The 13,481-nt window shown below is 37.7% G+C and overlaps 1 protein-coding gene and 1 pseudogene across 2 annotated transcripts in view; one reads left to right on the top strand and one right to left on the bottom strand.

The window, feature by feature from the left end:
• Positions 1-13,481, top strand: part of MNAT1 (MNAT1 component of CDK activating kinase) — a 167,383-nt gene that overhangs the window by 1,567 nt on the left and 152,335 nt on the right. The gene's annotated exons all lie outside the window — the stretch shown is intronic.
• LOC118976848 (stress-induced-phosphoprotein 1-like) lies at positions 6,567-8,456 on the bottom strand (annotated as a pseudogene).

The following is a 13,481-nucleotide window of genomic DNA, read 5'->3' as shown; positions in this document are numbered from 1 at the left end:
ATGTCTGCTTAGTTGAAATTAGGAAATCAGAGAAGATTATGTGATTTCAGTAAAATAAATGACATTTTTAAGGACAATTATAAACTACCTATTTTTAAATCAGAAATTGCTATTGTTGTAGCCTTAGTCCTTTTTACTTTCTCCTAAGAGTAAAGAAGTGTCCATTTCATTCCAGTGTTGCATTTGTTTTGGTTTATTTGCTTATTTGTTAGCTATAGGCCACATTTTATAGTTCTTTTTTTATAGCTAATAGATCTATTTTTAAAGATTTTATTTATTTATCTTTAGAGAGGAAGGGAAGGAGAGAAATATCAATGTATGGTTGCCTCTTGTGAGTCCCCTGCTGGGAACTGGCCTGCAACCCAGGCATGTGCCCTGACTGGGAATCGAACCGCAGTCGTGTGAGCTACATCAATCCACAGAGCTACATCAGCCAGGGCTATAGTTCTTTTAAAATTGTTATTCGGTTATAGTTGTCCCATTTTTTTCCTCTTTGCCCTCCTCCCAGCCCACCCCTGATCCTGCAGTCAGTCCCCACAATATTGTCCATGTTCATTAATCATTCATACATGTTCTTTGACTAGTCCCTTCCCCTTCTTTCCACCATTATTCCCTCCCCCCTCCCTTCTGGCCTCTGTCAGTTTGTTCCATGTTTCCATGTCTCTGCTTCTAGTTGGTGTGTTACTTTATTTTGTTCATTAGATTCCTCTTATAAGTGAGATCATACGGTGTTTGTTTTTCACCCACTGGCTTATTTCACTTAGCATAATACTCTCCAGTTCTGTCCATGCTGTTGCAAAGGTTAGGAGCTCCTTCTTTCTTTCTGCTGCATAGTGTTCCATTATGTAACTGTACCAGTTTTTTGATCCACTCATCTACTGTTGGGAACTTAGGCTGTTTCCAGCACTTCGCTATTGTAAATAGCGCTGCTATGAATGTAGTGGTGCATAAGTTCTTTTGAATTGGTGTTTCGGGATTCTCAGAGTATATTTCCAGCAGTGGAATTCATGGGTCAAAAGGCAGTTCCATTTTTAGTTTTCTGAGGAAATTCCGTGCTGTTTTCCACAGTGGCTGCACCGGTTTGCATTCCCACCAACAGTGCACTAGGGATCCCTTTTCTCCACAGCCTCACCACCACTTGTTGTTTGTTGCTTTGTTTATGATGGCCATTCTGATTGATGTGAAATGGTATCTCATTGTGGTTTTAATTTGCATCTTTCTGATGGCTAGTGATGCTGAGCATCTTTTCATATGTCTATGGGTTATCTGTATGTCCTCCTTAGAGAAGTGTCTATTTAGGTCCTTTACACATTTTTAAATTAGATTACTTGTCTTCCTGGTATGAGTTGTATGAGTTCTTTATGCATGAGGTCTGTCTGGAAAAAGGCCAACCATTGTTAATATAACAAGAACGATTTGTGTGACATTGATTTGATCTAGCAGCCAAGGTTAGTGGACTGGAATGCACATGGGTGAACAATGATGACTTCACTGTACTAGACAGTGGGGTGGTAGAAGCCATTGAGTATGTGTACTGTGTGGCTGTGGCATTGAAAATGACCAAACAAGTAGAGCAATGAATTGCATCACATTTTGCATTAAGCTTGAATATTCCTCTGCCCAGAAACTATTCGGATGATTCAGAAGGCCACGGCTATGGGCAGCTGGTGATTAGCAGCTTTATCACAACAATGCACGCACTCACTTATCATGTCTGGTGCAGTTTTTTGGTGAAACATCAAATCATCCACCCCAACAGCCCAGATTTAGTGCCCTCTGATTTCTGGCTTTTCCCAAAACTAAAATCACCTTTGAAAAGGAAGAAATTTCAGAGCATCAGTGAGAATCAGGAAAATAAGGCAGGGCAGCTGATGGCAATTGGGAGAACTGTGTGAGGTCCCAAAGTACCTACTTTGAAGGGGGCTGAGGTGTCATTGTCCTGCGTACAATGTTTCTTGTATCTTTTTCAATAAATGCCTCTACTTTTCATAGTACATGTTGGATACTTCCTGGACAGACCTTTGTATTTTGGAGATTAAACCCTTACCAGATGTATCATTGGCATATATGGTTTCCCATACAGTCAAGTTCCCTTTTCACTTTGGTGATGGTTTCTTCAGCTATGCAGAAGCTTTTTAATTTGGTATATTCCCTTTTGTTTATTTTTTCCTTTATTTCCCTTGTGGCAAAAATATTGCTGTGTGGGTTACCTGAAATTTTACTGCCTATGTTTTCCAGTAGGACTTTTATGGTATCCTGACTTACATATAAGTCTTTCATTTATTTTGAGTTTATTCTGGTATAAGGTGTAAGTTGGTGGTCTAGTTTCATTTTTTTGCATGTACCAGTCCAGTTCTCCCAACACCATTTATTGAAGACATTATTTTTTACTCTATTGTATGCTTGTGCTCCCTTTGTCAAATTTTAATTGACCATAGAGACATGGGTTTATTTCTGGGTTGTCTGTTTTGTTCCATTGATCTATGTGTCTGTTCTTATGCCAGAACCAGGCTGTTTTGATTATAGTGGCCTTGTAGTATAGTTTGATATCAGGTATTGTGATTCCTCTAACTTTATCCTTTTTTTCTCAAGATTGCTGAGGCTGTTTGGGATCTTTTTTGGTTCCATATAAAATTTTGTGCCCTGGCTAGTGTGGCTCAGTGGATTGAGTGCCAGCCTGAGAACCAAGGGGTAGCCAGTTCAATTACCAGTCAGGGCACGTGCCTGGGTTGCAGGTCAGATCCCCTTTTGGGGGCACATGAAAGGAAACCACACATTGATGTTTCTCACCCTCTTTTTCTCTCTCCCTTCCCCTCTCTCTAAAAATTAAAATAAAAAATATTTTTGAGTATTTGATTTAGATCAGTGAAATATGCCATTGGTATTTTAATAGGAATTGCCTTGAATCTGTAGATTGCTTTGGGTAGTATGGATATTTTAATGATGTCAATTCTTCCAATCCATGGACATGGTATATGCTTCTATTTATATATCTTCTTACTTTTTAATGTATATCTTGGATATCTTTTCTAAATCAATATGTATATGTCTTCTTTATTTTTAGCAGTTGGATGGTAGTCCATTGTTCATTTGCACTATAATTGATTTAATAAGTTTTAAAATGAATATTTAGATTTCCAGTTTTTCATTGCGGTAAATTCTTTCTTTCTCTTTCTCTCGCTCTTTGAGGACTTAAGCAAGTATATCATGAGATACAACAAGCAAATCACAGGGTAAATGCCTAAGTAGTGCAATTGTATGTGATGCTTAAATTTTGATAAATATAGCCCGGTTGTTTTAAAAAAAGATTGTATTAATCATGCCCCAAATAACTATGTAGGTGATTTCTTTTGCCACACATCTTTGCTGATATTGGGCATTATTATTATTTTTCATCTCACTGTTCTGGTAGGTAATAAAACATTATGGATTTGGGGTGAAATACTTTTGATTTGGTAGTAAAAGGTAATATGAAATACTTTTTTACAGCATGTATTTCACGGAAATGAACTTGGGCATTTTTATAATACACATGTTAATCTCAGAGGAGCTGGCGTGTATTATTATTTAGCATTGCCATTTGTATTAGTTATTAATTGCTGTGTAATGAATGACCCCAAAACTTAGCTTAAAACAGCAAACATTTGTTCTTACAGAGTTTCTGAGTGTCAGAAATCTGAGAGTGGCTTAGCTGAGTGATTCTGGCTCAGGATCACTCATGAGGGTCTCTCAAGCTATTTTCTGAGACTGGAGTATTTGTTTCCAAGGTCATGCTGTGGCTCTTGGCAGGAGGCTTCAATTCCTCCTGTTATCCTTCCATAGGGCTACACATGACATGGCTTTTTCCACAGTTAGTGATGTGAGAAAACAAGAAGCCACAAAGTCTTTATAATCTAATCACAGAAGTGACATCACCATCACTTTTACTATATTTTGTTAACACCAAACAATGCTGTTACAACATGGGAGGGTATTTACACATGAGAGTGTGAATACCATAAGGCAGGAGTCACTGGGCCGTCTTGATGCTGGCTATTTTACTTATTTTATTTCTTGTTTCTATACTCAAGTAGCAAAGACATTTTGAGCATGTAGCAAAGGCATTTCATAGGAGGCAGTGATGGTGTGAGTAGTAGTGCTTCCCAAATGGTAGGAAGTATAGGATTACGGAAAGATTAATTGGGAGTCCTATTTATGGGGGAAAGTACAGGGGTAGAAAGGAGAAAAGAGGTGAAACATTTAAAAATTTTTTAAAAATTTATTTAAGTTTTTAAAAAAATACATTTTATTGAATATGCCATTACAGTTGTCCCATTCCCCCCTTCACTCCCCTCCACCCTGCACACCCCTCCCCCACCATTCCCCCCCTTTTGTTCATGTCCATGAGTCACAAGCTCTTTAGATTCTGTATTTCCCATAGTATTCCTGCCCTCCCCCCTATTTTCTACCTACTGTCTATGCTATTTATTCTCTGTACCTTCTCCCCACTTCTCCTCCTCCCACTCCCCTGTTGCTAACCCTCCATGTGATCTCCATTTCTATGGTTCCGCTCCCAATCTAGCTGTCCTCTTAGTTTGCTTTTGTTTAGGTGTGGTTGTTAATCACTGTGAGTTTGCTGTCCTTTCACTGTTCATAGTTTTTATCTTCTTTTTCTTAGATAAGTCCCTTTAACATTTCATATAATAAGAACTTGGTGATGATGCACTCCTTGAACTTGACCTTATCTGAGAAGCACTTTATCTGCCCTTCCATTCTAAATGAAAGCTTTGCTGGATAGAGCAATCTTGGCTGTAGGTCTTTGGAATTCATGACTTGGAATACTTCTTTCCAGCCCCTTCTTGCCTGGAAGGTGTCTTTGAGAAACCAGCTGACAGTCTCAACTGTTGGTGATTGAGGAAGCATATTTCTTTACATATCCACTCAATCAGCAAATACTCAGATGAATTGATGGCATGCACATCAAAGAAGGTTGGATTTCACGTGTGTGTGTTTTTTCAATTCAAGGATGAACTTTGTCTTCATTACAGAAAAGGGTAATTTTTTCTTTGTTTATCATGGCCACCTGTTTTAAGAAATGGGCCTTGCACAGAATTCTTTCATAGAATTCTGAGGGCATATTACATTAGGTGGAGTCAGTTGTATCTAATTCTCATTTAACTACAGTCTTGAAAAATTTATTTTCTATCCCAAAGTAGTAAAGTAAATAACAGCATGTCCTGAAACGTAAAAGTCCATACTTTGCCATATTTACTTAACTCTTTCTCTTGAGCCCCTTCTTACCTTTTTTCTGTTCCTCTTTGTCTGTCTCTTACTGATGTTACTGGGTAGTTTGTAAGAATTTCCCATTTGAATTTGGCTGATTGCATCTCTGTAGTATTGTGTAATGTATTCTTCTGTATCTTCTCTAAATTGTTAGTTATATTTAGGAGGTTTATCAGATTAAGGTCATATTTATTTATTGTTGGAAAGAATGATTCACAAGTGGTATTAATTTATTTGTTTTAACCAGTATGCTAGACAAATTAGGCAACAGCACCTCTTCTGGGCAGAATAATTAGGAAAAGGCCCTCATTCTGGGTAGAAGAATTAGAAAAGGGGACTTTCTAGAAATATTGTTGTTAATTTCTAACTTTATTCTTTTGTGGTAAGAACATATACTGTTAAATTTTAGTATTGAAATTTTTTTGAAATTTATTTAAAATCTTGAGTATGGTTCATTTTGATGAGCAATCAATGTATATTTGAAAAGAATGTATATTCTCTAGCTGTTGGGCATAGTGTATTATACATGTCAGAGTGATTTAGTTGATAATGTTATTCAGATCTATTATTGAATATATCTTTACTAATTTATCTACTCACATCAAGTATTCCAACTAGATTATGGATTTATCAATTTCTCTTTTTAGTTCAGTTATGCTTCATATACAGAATTTTAAAGCCTTTTTATTAGGTACATAGATATTTAGAATTGCTATGCCTTTATGAAATGTCTTTTTTTGCCTCTTGTAAATACTCTGCCCTGAAGTTTTGTCTAATATTAATGTAGTCATGTCAGTTTTCTTATGCTTATTGCTTGATTGTATATGTTTTTCTATCCTTTTGCTTTCAACTAGTATGTGTCTTGTATTAAGTAGATAGTACATACTTGGGTCTTTTAAAAAAAAATCTGGTCCAGCAATCTATGCCTTTTAATTTATATGTGAGTCCCTTTATATTTAATGTAATTATTGATACTGGGTTTTAGTCTATTTGCTTTCCATTTGTCCCCTCTTTTTTTTTTTTTTTTTTTAGCAACCAAGCCCAATTGGCTTGCTTTATTGGAGAAGGGGATGTGGAGCGAACAATGTGAAGACAGTTGGGATGGATCTGAAGTTAGGAAGAACGCCCTCCCCTCCCCATACATGCCCACTGCCCCAAATAAAATATAAGCAACTATGAGAGAGCAGCTGAGACAGTGACTGGGGACAGGGGACAGAGACATGAAACTCAAGGACAGCAGAAGAGACCATGCATGTGCTGGCAGGTCCCAGAGGCAGCTGCTATAGAGTAACATGGGTACAAGTCTCTGTATCTTCCACACAGGCCTGTATGAATATATAGAGATAGGTTGTTTGCTTTTCCCCTCTTCTCCCTTCTGGCTCCGTGCTGTGCTGCTCCCCACGGTCCCAGCTCCTCTTTCCACATGAGGGCAAAGGGAAGGGGCATGATAAGTGAGTCATCACCAAATTGAAATCAGACCCACATCAATCAGCTTCTGGATCTTCCGTGCTATTACAGGATTCTTTAAATGTTTACTCAGTGCCTGAGGGTCCTTTTGCATCTGTTCCAGGATGAACCACATGGCTGGGTTACTCATGATCTGCTGCACCTCTGGGTCAGCAATGGTCTGTTGCTTCACATCTTTGGGGCTGTTGTGTTGGTTGAACTGGGCCATCATACAGCGCTGGTATCCATCTGCTGCCTCCTTACAGTTGGAGACCAGCTCTAGTGCCTTCTGGTAGATATCCATCGCTTTTGTGTAGCCCTTTATGGCTTCTAGGGCAGCTGCTTTCCATGTATAATCCTTGAAGCTTGGCTCTAGCTGAATATACTCTTCACAGTCCTTGAGTGCCAGCTGAAACTCCAGGAGTTTGGGGTAGTAGGCCACTTGATTGCTGTGCAACTTGGCATTTTTTGGGTTCTGTTTGATGGCTTCTGTATAATCCTTCATGGCTTGGGGATAGTCCGCTTTCTGGAAACGTTCATTGCCTTTGTTCTTCTCCTCCAAAGCCAGGTCAGGGTTTATGTAGGCCAGCTCCTCTTGCTCCTTCAAGTTTTTCTCTGCCTGTTAGCATTTCTTGAGCACGTCTAGTGTTCTGTGCTCTGCCAGAGACTTGTAGAAATGGATGGCATCCTTGTGTTTTTCCTCTTTGAGGTAGGGATTGCCAATTCGTGCATAAGCTCTGACAATCTGCTGATAGTCTTCCCGGTTTTCTTGTCCTACTTCAATGGCCTTCTCACAAAGCTCCCTGCATTTACTGTAGTTGCCGTTTTCAAAGTATACAGCTGCTTGGTTGGTCATGTAAGTGATGTTGGTGGGGTCCGGGTCTTTGGCCCTGTCGTAGGGCTGTGTTGAAGTCCTTCTTTTTGTAGGCCTCATTCCCCAGCTGTTTTTCTTTCAGCGCCTGCTTCTTATTCTCTGGAAGATCCTCTTCCATTGGTTCTGGCTTGGTCTCCTGTTTTGGGAGGTTGTGGTGGTGGAGGTGTTGCGATCCCTTCCTCCTCATCCATACTGCCCAGATCAAACCCCAGGAGGACACTGAGAGTGGTCATGATCTGAGGGTCTTGCAGTTTCGTGTCCAGGTTGGTTGGCTTGTTTTGTAGTTGCTGTGTCAGTGCCTGGTAGGAAGGGTCACTGAGCAGCGCTCTAGTCCAGGGATCACTCTCCAGTTTCTGGTACAGGTTGGGCATGTTGAAAGGGTTCATGAATTTCCTCTCTGCCAACCGAGCCTCCATGTTCTATAAACCCTCTTTGAGCTGAGGATTATTTGCTTCATGTTTTAAACCCTCCTCATAGGTTCCCTTGGCTTCTTCAAATCGGTTTGAGAACTCAAGAGCTGCTGCTTTGCAAGAATAACCCTTGCCCCAGTCAGGCTTTAAGTCAGCGGTTTTGCAGTCATCCTCATAGGCCTCTGGTAGTCTCCTTCTTGGTGTAGCCCGCTGAGAGATTGCTGTAGAGTGGGCAGTTCTGGGGATCCAACTTAATTGCTTCCGAGTGCACTGTAAGGCATTGTTGATGTTGCCAGCACGCAGGGCCTCATTGCCCTTCTCTTTTAGCTCATTCACCTGCTCCATAGCCCAGCCAGGAACCCAGTTGAATCGACTCCGTCTGCTCCACGTTACCAACCTCATGCACCACCTTTTGGAACCTACTAGAAGCTTCTGGGATGGGCCCATTTGTTTTATTTTTCTTGTTCTTTTCCTGACTTAGTTTGGATTAATTAGATATTTTAAAGTATTGGCCTATTAACAATAGGTCTTTATTGTTATTTTTTTTGTAGTTTCTCTAGGTATAACAGTGTTCATCATTTTCAAAGTCTATTTGGAGTCATCTGATATACCTTACTTTTCAGTTTCTTTTTTTTAAATATTTAATTTAATTTTAGAGAAAAGGGAAGGAAGAAAGAAAGAGAGGGAGAGAAACATCAGTTGATCCCTTGCCTCTCACATGCTGCCAGCCCGGGCACGTGCCCTGACTTGAAGTGGAGCCGGTGATCTTTGGTTCCTAGGGTGGCCCTGCCCCACTGAGCCACGTCAGTCAGGGCCCCTATTTTTCACTTCCCACTTCACTACCCCACAAATACGAACAAAGTAATTCCATTTACTCAACTTCTCATCCTTTATGCTGATGATGTCCTATTTTTTATTTTTATGTATGATTCAATGTTGTTATTTTTGCTTTAAATAGTCAGTTGTCTTTAAGGAAATGTAGAAAATTAAAAAAAAAGTCTGTTTAAAAACTACTTTATTGAGATGTAATTAACATACCATGAAATTACCTCATGTAAAGTGTAGAGTTTAGTGGCTTTTGGTATATTCTGAGATGTGCATCCATTACTACAGTTAATTTTAGAACATTTTTATTACTTTATAAAGAAACCCCTCATCACATAACCATCACCCCCATTGGTCTCCCCTCTGCCTTTGCTTCCCAGCCCCAGGCAGCTGTTAATGTACTCTCTGTCGCTGCAGACTGCATAATCCGGACATTTCATACAATTGGAATCATGCAGTATACGGTCCTCTGTGATTGGCTTTTACTAAGTATAATGTTTCAAGGTTCGTCCATGCTGTAGCATTTATTAGGATTTCATTTCTTTTTGTTAACACTGGTTCATTGTATTGATATAACACATTTTATTTATCCATTCATTAGTTTATGGACATTTGTTCCCCCTACCCCTACTTTTTGGCTGTTATAATAATGTTTCTGTGAACATTCATGCACAAGTTTTTGTGGGACAGATGATTTCATTCCCTTGTGTATGTACTTAGGACCCTAATTGTTGGATTGTATGACAACTGTTTAATCATTTGAGGAACCATGAGACTGTTTTCCAAAGTGGCTGCACCATTTTACATTCCCACCAGCAGTGCATGAGGGATCCAGTTTTTCTACATGTTTTGCTTACACTTACTGTTTATCTTTTTTGATTATAGCCATCCTAGTGAGTGTAAAGTGGTAAAAGGTAGTCTTTTATATTTATCTACTTATTTTCCATCTTTGGTGTCCTTCCTTTCTGTGATATGATTTTATAGTTGTATTGATTTTCTTCTGCCTGAAGAATATTCTTTAGCATCTCTGGTAGTTCAGAACTGTTGGTGAAGTAGTCTCCCAGATTTCTTTATCTGAAAGTGTTTTTATCTCATCCTTCTGTTTGAAGGATATTTTTGCTGAATAGAAATGATGGGTTGGCATTTCACCACTTGAAAGAGAGGATTCCATTTTTTTATGATCTTCATTGTTTGTGATGAGAAGTTAGCTGTTACTCATATCTTTGGTCTCATTATATAAAAATCTTTTGAGGCTGCTTTCAAGATTTTGTCTTTATCTTTGGTTGTTAGTAGTTTGAGTATAAGGCCAGGTGTGGTTTTCCTTGTATTTGAGGTTCTAACCTAGTTGAGGTTTGCTGAGCATAGATTTGTAAGGCAATGTTTTTTCATCCTACTTAGAAATTTTCAGTTATTCTCTTTGCATTATTTTCACCTTCTTCTCATCTGGGAACTCCAGTTACATGTGTGGTAGACTCTGATATTGTTCTCTAAGTTCCTGAGGTGCTTTTAAGTCTTCTTCAGCCTTTTTTTTCTCTGTTCTTCAGATTGGATACTTTTTATTGATTATTGTCAAGGTTGCTGACTTCCAACTGCCATTTCTGATTATCTGTTAAGCCCATTCAGTAGATTTTTAATTTGTTAATGTACTTTTTGTTCTAGAGTTTTCATCTTGTTCTTTTTTAAAGTTTTAGCTTATCTTATTACATTTCCTACCTTTATACTCTTTATGATCATATTTTCCTTTATTTCTTTTGACTATATTTTCTTTAATGTTTTGAACATATTTTGGGTTAATCTTTAAAAATATAATAGCTGATTTAAAAGTTTCTATCTGCTTGGTCCAACTTCTTATTTGTCTCAGGGTTGGTTTCTATGACTGCTCTTTTTTTGACTGCAGATCACACTTTTATGTTCAGTACTTTTTTCAGTTGTATTACTGGATTGTGTAGATGATGCATTTTAGAGATTCTGAATTTTTTCATCTTTCTGTGAAGTGTTTTTTTAAAAAAATTTTTAAGTCTTGTGGGTAATTTAGTTACTGGCTGATCACTGAACTTTGTAGGCTTGGTTTTAATCTTTGCCGGGATAGATTTGTGCAGAGCCTAATGAGTTTTCTTAGTTTAGTGCACAGGTGTTAAACATAGGCCCATGGGCCGAATCCAGCCCTCCACCTTGTTTTATCTGGCTTGGCACCTTGTTTCTACCCAGTGGCAACACTGAGCTCTTGTTTAACTGTTAAGGAGTAGTTACATTTATGCAGTCCTAAGATTACATTCAGCTCTTTGAAGGCAACTGTAAGGCTGATGTGGTCCCCTGTGAAAATGAGTTTGACACCCTTGCTTTAGTGCAACTAAATCTTCAAACTGTTAATACCTTGAAAACTCACTGGGGCTTGATTTTAGCCTTTGGGTGAGCCTAGAATGTGTTATTCTAGGATGTGGTCCTTAACTCTCAGTTGAGGCCATTTTGGTATCTCTGCTGAATGTCTTAGGTGTTACTAAAGTATTAATGTGATTTTTCTATTCTGGCTAGTCAAGAAATCCAAAGTGTACCCAGTACTCTTTAAACTACTCTCTATTCCTTTCTCCACCACTGTCTTTTAAGCCTTGGTTGGTTTTGTTCTGCACAAGTGCAGCCTGTTCCTTGGCCAAGGGCTTGGGGTATTCCCGACACAGACTTCTGGACCTTCTGCCTTGCAGGTTTGAGACTTATCAACTGCTCTGAGTTGTAACTATTCAGCTTAGCACAACCTTTTTCCCTTCTTAAACTCTTGCTTCCTGGGCCATGGTCATGGAAATTGTCTCCAGGTAAAAAGCTGAGGTGATTGTAGGACTTAGTTTGGCAGTGTCTTTCTCATCTCTGAGGATTATAGTTTTTGTGCTGCCTATTATTCTAATGGTTATAAACAGTTGTCTCATATTTTGTTTTATGGTGGCTCATCGTTGGAATGCTAGCAGGCATCATTACTCCATCATTTTTTGTTAGGAAAGGCTGGCCTTACTGTTGAGGCATTTACTTCTGTAGTCTGTTCTACGTGTACATGCATGTTTATTTTCTTTACCTCAAAATTGGCAATTGCTTGTGTTCCTTTAGCATTTCTTTCCTCTTGTACTTTCTGATTGTTATTACTGTTTTTTTTTTTTAACTCTTTTGGCTTCTTCATTAGTACTTTTCTAAGTATTTTTTTTAATGGAGTGCTTTGATGTTCATTAAAACATAATGCTTCAGAGTAGTGGTAGAGAATGAATATGTCTTCTGAATGTTAATTACAATGAAATTCTCAAGGTCATTTTCTTAGGAGATGGTTTTTGCTTTTACTACATATATGAGTTGGTGTCCCATGTATTTTAATAATTCAATTTTGTAGCATAGTAGAAAGAACACTGAATCATGAGTTAGAAAATCTAGGTTCTCATTTTGCAATAGATTGGCCTGTTTAGGCCAGCTATTTAACTTTGATTTGTTCATTTGTTTGGAATAGATCATTTTTAGCCCCCTTCAGTCTCTTAAAATGTGAATAATTTAGTGACTAGTTAATTAGAAAATTGTAGTTTTCTTTGTTTTTTACACCATTAATAAAACTCATAATAAAAGTTTAATTATTTTTGTTAGTTGTAATTTTCTTTCTAAATTTGGAGGGGAGTGCTGATCACCCTATTTACAGAATATGCACACTGTATTGTGAATTGGTTATTTATGGCTATAATAAATATATATTTTTTGGTTGACGAAAAATGACTTAGTGCACTTAGTCTTTAAGATGAAACATGTGCCAGTATAATCATTTCCATTCATTTTCTTACAGAGTGTAACTTAGTGTTGCAGTTGTTAGAACTTTAATTACTAAACATTTAGTACTTATTGATATTCATAATGTTTCTCTTTGTGTTTGTATATTAATCCCTGTCCCCATGTAGCTCTTCTCTAATTTTTTTTTCCGAATTGGGAATCTGTTTTTAGGCTTACTTTTATCTGCTAACTGGTTAGTTCTCAATCTCTCTCTCTTCCCCATATATAGTATATATTTATATAGGGACATAAGTACATATGTAATATACATATTATGTATTTAAAATGTACATGTATGTATATTTTTCCTTCTCTCGAGGAAACCTTTTTAAAGGTTTTGCTTCTGAAGGTATCAGCAAGTTCCATCGGAACTCTGGCTTCATGGATGAGCACCCTTTAGGATCTCTTTCCTTAGAAGTTACGTTATCAAATTTGTGTTTAATATTCAAATGGGTAATATGAAGCCATCTATTAGATGTTCATATTTACTTGTTAAAATGCAAACTATTTTATTTTTTTTTAAAACCTGAAACCAATAGCACATTAGTTTCCTTTAGGGATACTAACAGAGACAGAATTAATTTATTTCCCATTGCCTTTTTTCTGCTGTGGGCATAAAATGTTTTGTGTAACAAGTATGTAATGATAGTCTGCATGAGTTTGAACCTAGTTTTGCTGCTTTTTTAGCTGTGTGATTTAGGGAGAATTAGTCATCTTTTTTAAGTCTTTGTTTTCTTATCTGTACAGTGGGTTTACCCAGTAGCATTAGATGAGGCACAATTCAAGTAAGTTTAAAAAATCAGGTAAATATAAGAGTGAAATTATATTTAGTTATATTTAGTTTATTATACATGATCAACTGTATAGTGTTATTT

The sequence above is a fragment of the Sturnira hondurensis genome, unplaced genomic scaffold (assembly GCF_014824575.4).
Source record: "Sturnira hondurensis isolate 20B ecotype Veracruz unplaced genomic scaffold, ASM1482457v3 Scaffold0021143, whole genome shotgun sequence".
In the NCBI taxonomy this organism is placed as follows: domain Eukaryota; kingdom Metazoa; phylum Chordata; class Mammalia; order Chiroptera; family Phyllostomidae; genus Sturnira; species Sturnira hondurensis.
The sequence above is the reverse complement of the archived record's forward strand: the minus strand, read 5'-3'. Positions and strand labels throughout refer to the sequence as shown.